Source organism: Triticum aestivum, chromosome 6B (assembly GCF_018294505.1).
Source record: "Triticum aestivum cultivar Chinese Spring chromosome 6B, IWGSC CS RefSeq v2.1, whole genome shotgun sequence".
Taxonomy (NCBI): Eukaryota; Viridiplantae; Streptophyta; class Magnoliopsida; order Poales; family Poaceae; genus Triticum; species Triticum aestivum.
The window spans coordinates 435,087,088-435,095,695 of record NC_057810.1 but is presented as its reverse complement, the minus strand read 5'-3'; positions in this window follow the sequence as shown (position 1 = coordinate 435,095,695).

Below are 8,608 nucleotides of genomic sequence, written 5' to 3'. Positions count from 1 at the left end.
GTTGTTCATGTGTTTCACAAAAGTCTAAATACTATTCGATCTTCCGAAAATCCTCTGGAGCCTTTGGCTCTTGAAATTCTTGCTTGCTCGCATTATGGTTAATCCCATAAGTCTCGTAGTCTTATTGACATTCCTTGTCATTATCATTTTGGGTCTAATGACTCAATATGTTTGCGAATACACGCAATCATCATTAATCCTTATAAATTACCTTTCCGGCTGAGCTGCCATTCTTTTAACTGGAATTGGTTCTCGACCAATCCAATTGTCGTTGATTGTACCCTAAGGCTATTCAACTTATCCATCCCTAATCAGAGCATTGCTTCTGATCCCTTGATTTGGAAATCATAATTCCTTTGCATTTGACAATTGAGTTAGTCAGTTGTTTCTATAATCTGATCTCCTTGCATTCTTCTTCCTCTAGTTGAGTACCGATACTCGTATCAGATCCTTTGTGGACCATCAAGTCCTTTGTTGGATTGTTATCCGACAGTGTCCTTCACATTTGATCACTTTATGAGTTCTTCCCCTGATACATAATGCCTTTGTTAAGTTGTATCCTCTGCTTGGCCAACCATGCTCTGCTTTCGGGCTTGTGTTATTTACTCTTGAAACTTATGGTATATGTTTCTAAGAAGCCCCTATGGGTTGAACATATGCCTTCTCTAAACCGTGTGAACCCGAAAGTTTTCACGAGTCATACTCTTCAGGTGCTTCACCAGATAAAATTTCAACACTGCAACTTCATCGAACGTGAGAAGTGAATGAAAGGTTATGCATTGGAGGAGTGGGAGTCGACCTTGAACTTTGTGTTCATGCCCATAGACACGATGTAGATCTTCTCATCGAAGCTTCTTTTAAAATTAATTAATCCCTTGGTATAAGTTCATCTTACATCTGGGATCTGGCCTTTTTCAATCGTGGTTCCGACCATGTTCTCCTTTAAATACCAATTCTCGTGCAAGTTTAAGCACTTGTCTTCTGCAGAGCAATACCCCAGTCCAACCTCTATTTTGATTTGTCGTCGAGTATTACCCCCCTGGTATCTCGAGATTATCATGGAACTGCATAACTTTTTATGAGTTCTTCATCAAGTGCTACCTTCCCACTGATTCCAATTTTTCGCGGGCTCTGAGTTATTATACCCTCAAAGACACCGATAACTGAACCGAGTCCGCACTACGGTTCAACAACTCTTTAGTAAGCTTCTATAAATACGAGTTTGTACCCGATCACGCCATTCCTAGCCTGTTTGGCTATATCATTGTCATGATGATTTTAACTGTGCTACCCGGTCCTTCTTCTCGGAGCACAATTTTCGACGATGAACTAACCTTACGTCGGTCCTCATCGTCATATCATTTCGCCTTGAACAACAAGCTTGGTTTCGAGTTTGTGTCGTACCCTTGGTTCCAATAACCTTTCACTTCGTCATTACTTTGACTTGATGTCGTCGCCGATCGATTACATCTTCATGAACTCTCGCGACAAAGGTGTCGTGATCATCAACATTCTGAGCTCATCCATGATATCAACTGAATTCATGATGAGAAATACCATCCTTGCCCTTGATGAATTGTATTATCATCGACCACTTTATGGCCTTCCCACCAACACAAGCTTGTTCATGCTTGGTGTTATACCTTGAGTTCCTTGCTACCCAGCATTTGATCTTCCTTACCTCGGAAGTATTACCATCTCTTTTTGTCAAGAATGCGGTGGGAATTTCACCACCTCTTAAGAATTCTTGATATCAAAATGCTTCTTGCCATCTTCGTTCATTTCTTGGTCCCCGTGTTAATTCCAACAAGTGAACGGTGTTGTTTGGATTCTTTCCTTCTAGAAACCCTAAATTTTTTTTGAAGTTAATGGTCGAAAGTTCATTCTTAGGCTATTGACTATTGAATCACCATTCTGACATTGGTCGTGCAACCCAACCCATATTTCGGGCGCACCTTTCAACCAATGTTTAATTGTGTATGTTTTCCTCGAGCATATTTCCTTATATCATTTGATCTAACAAATGTCATCTTCTTGTTCACATTATCGTGGAAATCCCTCCGTTTGGAATTCTCGATGAATTGTCGCTGAGCCCATTAGCCACCTTCTCATCCCGCCCTTGGTTTAATGATGAACTATTGCTTCAGAAACCCGCTCCCATAGTTCATTTCTCGAGAATCTTGCAATGTCATTTCGCCGATTTGTGTTGCACCTTTTCCTCTCGGACCCCTGAGTCTGAGGTATCATGACACCAATTGGATATGGATCTCGGTCAGATATGATGGTTGGGACAACTTTCCAAGAGTTATGATGTTGATCCTTTGATGACCCGGTAACATGATGTCATGCCTAGCACCCCCCCCCCCGGCTGGAGGACCTATCATTATAGATTCCTTTTCAGCAAGGTTTTCCATTCATCCATGAGGAAATTGTAAGACTTATTCTACAAGTTATTCCTGATGGATCCTTCGTGTTTCCAAAGTCTGATCTTCACCTGATGACCATGTCAATGCTATCTCGAAGCATGTCAATGGTACTCCGATTTTCAACAGGAACATTTGAAGCACGGTGCTAAATTTTATTTATCACTTATCCTAACACCGTTGTATGGGTAATATCATGAGATTCCTTCCCCCTTACCTAAATGGTTTTCTACTTTATATCCTGTCATGGATATCATGCTCTGCTTGTCATTGGGAAGGATATACCCCTGAAATATGTGTTTAAACACATATTCCTTTCCATTGTTCTGTTTAATCTGCTGATCATATTTTCCTTCCATTGTTGGTTTAACCTTTCTTGTGATCTATATGATATAAGCAATAATAATCCACTGCTTGTGCAAACACCTCGATGCATAACTCTGTCGGTAAGACCTTGTTACTATTGTTGATGACATTCCGGTAACCACCGATGGACGGGAACCTTGCCTATTGGTCCGCCTCGTTTCAACGAGCAGAAAAATGGTTCTCTTCGTCCCTCGCCCTTGGTACCTATGTTGTTGCCGACATGACCCACAGACTCTCCTCTGACATGCCTTGCTTACATGATTGTGCAAGACGTCACAGCCTTTCCTACTTTTAACCCACATGGTGGGCCCATAACCCCCAGTTCCACAGGATCGAAACCTGACTCTCTTGTACACCACGTTTCCAAAGATATACCTCACGCTTGACTTTGTATGTAATTCACGGGCCACTTGCCTGTTGATCTATTCTGCTATCAGACGCAATACTTATTCCCATTGCTCTTAGCCCCTTTCACACCTTGTTTCAGGCAACGAACGATTGCCTATGCGCTTGAAACTTCTATTTTGCACCTTCTTACTTTGCTCACGATATTTTCTTAAGTTTCAATTCGAGAGTCGCTATCCGCCACCCTCCCCGATGTTAACGACCAGATAGTTGACCTTGCAGAGGTCCGTACTCCCGGAATGCCCACCCTTTATCCTTTCCGTAAGTACGATGAAGATCCCAAAGAAAGGATGTGTACTACATCATGATGGCCTGATGCAGAGAAATGAAGACATCAACATAATGGATCGACCGCTTCGAGAAGAGCAACCAAGACCGAGAAGATCCGTTAGAATACCGTAACCAGAACTTTCCCCCTTACTCCCCTCTTAAATCTCGGGACCAGATTTCTTGTAGTGGAGGAGAATTGTGACGTCCGGGTAATCAAGCTACAGTGAACCTCTGCTAATGATGCCACGTCACCTTGATTATTATTACTAATCTTGCGTTAGTTCGAAACCGGTTCAAATTTCAAATTTAAAATCAAGTCAAACCATTAAAGTTTTCAAAAGTAAAAACTAAAATGTTCTTAATGTGACAAATAAATCATGGATATTATTAGTGGAGTAACAACATCTTTATAAAATAATTAAATACCCTAAAGTGATTAAAACAACATCAAAGCAATTAGTTATACTCCTAATATATTTTACCAAATACTAAACTATTTTTATTCTGAGGTAAAACTTCTTAGAACAGTGGATTATTTTGACACACTATTTTTGGAGCTATTGTCATCTTTTACTAAACCAGGAATAAAGAGTAACTAAAATAAAATAGAAACGAATAACAAGAAAAAAACAACAACAACAAAAGAAAATAAAAGCCCCCCCCCCCCGCTCGGCCAAGTGGCCCAGCTGGCCTCGGCCTCCCGAACGGGCCGGCCCGCCCGTCCACCGGCCCAACCGGCCATACCCCCTCACTCCCATAACCTCCCACCCCTGGTCAAACCCTAGCCGACCCCCACTCCCCCTCGATCCCCTTCTCCTCCCCCCCCCCCACCGATCTGGATCGGGATCGGCCCCGATCCCGTCGACCCCGACGCCGGCGCCCCACCGCCACCCGACGCCGCCCCGTCCTCACCTCCTCCCCACCCGGCCACCCAGGACGCCGGCGCGCCCCCTCGCCGCACGCCGACGCCCCGTTCCCCACGTCGTCTCGGATTCGGCCCCGACCACCTCGCCTCGCCGGACCGCCCCGTCGCCGCCGAACGCCTCCCCGCCCTCCTCCTCGCCGGTCGTCCCCGACCGCCCCCGAGCACGCTGCCTAGACCCTACGCGCCCCCCCCCCCACCGTGAGCATCGCCCCGCTCCTCCCCCTCTGCTCCCGTCGCCGGATCCGGCCGCGCCCGCGTACCCCCCCTCCCCTCGCGCCTCCTCCGCTCGGCCGGGGCCTCTCCCCCCCCCCCCCCCGCGCCGCGCCAGGCCGTTCCGCCCCCGGCCCTCCCTCTCTCTTCCTCGCCCGCGACCGCGCGAGCCCCGCCGTGGCCGCGCACGTCGGCCCGCCGCTCGGAGGCCTCCCCTCCCTCGCCGGACCTCCCACACGGAGCTCCTCCTCGCCTCGGCACCGCTCGGGTAGCCCCGTGCCGGCCGCGCCCCTTATCGCCACCACCGAGCCACGGCCCCGGCGAGCACGCCCGCGCCCGAGGGCCGCCGTCGCCGCCACGCCGGGTTGCGCACTGCCGCACCCCGCGCCTCCCTCTCGCCCCGTAGCCCCGTTCCCGCAACCTCCCGAACGCCACCACCGCCTCCACTCGCCGCCGGCGAAGATTCCGGCCATTACGGCCCGCGCCACCATCACGGTTGGATGCGGCCCAGCCCCACCTTTCGAACGTGCCCGAACAGGGCTCGAATGGCGCGCCATAGCGCGATTCCGGCCATCTCCGGCGTTCGGCCGCCGCGGATGGCCTCGCCGGCGTTGCTCCGGCGCCGGCGCTGACCTGGCACCGACGTGGCCCGCCTCTCGGTCGCTGCCCGTGGCCCCCCTGGACTCGGTTGACCACGTTGACCGTGGTCAACAATGCTGACTGGGCACTCAGTGCCACTGACCACAGGGTCCCACCCCAGAACGTTAAAAAAAAATAATTAAAATATTAATTAATTAATTAAGTAAATAATTAATTTAATTAATCCTGATTAATTAACCTAATGGCTAATTAACCTAATTAACTACTGTTAATTAACTAACAGAGTATGACGAACGGGACCCACATGTCAGGTTGACCAAGTCAACCCTGATGACTGCTGACGTCAGCATGACATCATGCTGACGTCATAAATCCATTTTTTGAATTAATTAATTAATTAATTAATTTCCAGAAATTAATAAAATCTTTAGAAAATCATATCTTTTAATCCGTAACTCGGATTAAAATATTTTCAACATGAAAGTTGCTCAGAACGACAAGACGATTCTGGATACGCAGTCCGTTCGTCCGCCACACACCCCTAACCTATCGAACTCGCAACTTTTCCCCTCTGGTTCATTTGTCCGAAAACGCGAAACACCGGGAATACTTTCCCGGATGTTTCCCCCCTTCGTCGGTATCACCTACTACCGCGATTGGGCACACCTAGCATCATTACTTGTCATGTCATGCATCGATATGCATTTGTTTGCATTGTATTCATTGTTTCTTCCCCCTCTTCTCTCCGGTAGACTACGAGACCGACGCTGCTGCTGCCCAGTTCGACTACGGAGTTGACGACCCCTCCTTCTTGCCAGAGCAATCAGGCAAGCCCCCCCCCTTGATCACCAGATATCGCCTATTCTACTCTATACTGCTTGCATTAGAGTAGTGTAGCATGTTACTGCTTTCCGTTGATCCTATTCTGATGCATAGCCTGACATTGTTGCTACATCTGTTGATACCTTACTTGCAATCCTAAATACTTAGTATAGGATGCTAGTTTATCATCATTGGCCCTACATTCTTGTCAGTCTGCCTTGCTATACTATTGGGCCGTGATCACTCGGGAGGTGATCACGGGTATATACTATACATACATACATACTATACAGATGGTGACTAAAGTCGGGTCAGCTCGAAGAGTACCCGCGAGTGATTCACGGATTGGGGGCTGAAAGGACCTTTGTCCCGACGGCCCTCTGTGTGGATCTTTGTGGCGGAGCGACAGGGCAGGTTGAGACCGCCTAGGAGAGAGGTGGGCCTGGCCCTGTTCGGTGTTCGCGGATACTTAAACACGCTTAACGAGATCTTGGTATTTGATCTGAGTTGGCTACGAGCTTATACGCACTAACCATCTACGCGGGAGTAGTTATGGGTATCCCGACGTCGTGGTATCAGCCGAAGCACTTCAGACGTCAGCGACGGAGCGGCGCGCGCCGAATTGGACTGGAACGCCACTAGGCTAGGTCTGCTTTCGGCCGCCCTCGCAACGTGCAGGTGTGCTATGGGCGATGGGCCCAGACCCCTGTGCGCTTAGGTTTAGACCGGCGTGCTGGCCTCTCTGTTGTGCCTAGGTGGGGCTGCGACGTGTTGATCTTCCGCGGCCGGGCATGACCCAGGAAAGTGTGTCCGGCCAAATGGGATCAAGCGTGCTGGGTAAGTTGGTGCACCCCTGCAGGGAAGTTAATCTATTCGAATAGCCGTGATCTTCGGTAACAGGACGACTTGGAGTTGTACCTTGACCTTATGACAACTAGAACCCGATACTTAATAAAACACACCCTTCCAAGTGCCAGATACAACCGGTGGTCACTCTACCTCAGGGATATGAGGAGGGGATCGCCGGGTAGGATTATGCTATGAGGTGCTATTTGGAGAGGTTACTTGGAGATGCTACTTGGAGGACTTCAATCTACTCTCTTCTACTTGATGCAAGACGGTGGCTGCGAGAAGCGTAGTCTTCGACATGATTAGTTATCCCCCTCTTATTCTGGCATTCTGCAGTTCAGTCCACTGATATGGCCCTTTACACATATACCCATGCATATGTAGTGTAGTTCCTTGCTTGCGAGTACTTTGGATGAGTACTCACGGTTGCTTTCTCCCCCCCTTTTTCCCCCTTTCCCTTCTTTCTGGTTGTCGCAACCAGATGCTGGAGTCCAGGAGCCAGACGCCACCGTCGACGACGACCCCTACTACACTGGAGGTGCCTACTACTACGTGCTGCCCGCTGATGACGACCTGGAGTAGTTTAGGAGGATCCCAGGCAGGAGGCCTGTGCCTCTTTCGATCTGTATCCCAGTTTGTGCTAGCCTTCTTAAGGAAAACTTGTTTAACTTATGTCTGTACTCAGATATTGTTGCTTCCGCTGACTCGTCTATGATCGAGCACTTGTATTCGAGCCCTCGAGGCCCCTGGCTTGTATTATGATGCTTGTATGACTTATTTATGTTTTAGAGTTGTGTTGTGATATCTTCCCGTGAGTCCCTGATCTTGATCGTACACGTTTGCGTGCATGATTAGTGTACGATTGAATCGGGGGCGTCACAGCGTTAGCGTTGTCCTTAAGAATATATCAAGGGTGTTTTTGAATATTTCTTGGTCGAAGAGCTGGGCATCACATGCACATTCATCCTGTCCCTCCGGGCATGATCTAATGGTTTATCACCTGAGTGGGAAAGAAAGGTCCTGTGTCGACTTGTGTATCATCCTTCACTTATCAGTTATATATTATGTGCAGACATAAATCATGTGGTCACCTTCAATAGTTGAACTGTTGTATTCTCCTCAATAACCTCAACTCTGCCAAGGGAGCGAACACAATACTTGTATACTCAGGTTGTGTTTGGTTGAGCTGTAGATTCTTGAAAGCCGTTGTGAAAAAGCAGTTGTGGAGAAGCAGTTGTGAAAAAGCAGTTGCGGAAAAGCTGGAGGCTGTTTGGTTAAAACGACCGTGAAACTGTAGATTTGGCTGAGAGGCCTGAGTGAATATGCTTATATGCAAATTGACCATAATGCAGTGATCCTACTACGAATATTGTTCATCCTATCAATATATATGATCCAACAAGCAGTTACATGGCAATCTGCCCCAAGCAACCATTCAATGTACATCAAAATGCAACAAGTATTCATCAATAAACCAGTCATTATACAGCAACATACGACAATATGCAGTCCAGTTTACATCTATATACAACAATTTGACAAGCAATATGTACCAATATATCAAAAACCATCCACGGTTCATCAATTCACATGAATTGGGTCACTACCAACAAAGAAAAAAAATCATCCACGGTTCAACAATTTGACAAGCAATATGCAGTCCATTTTACATCAATTCACATGAATTGGAGGCGGCGGGGCACGCGCCGGGGCAGCGGCCCTTGCTGGTCCGATGGTC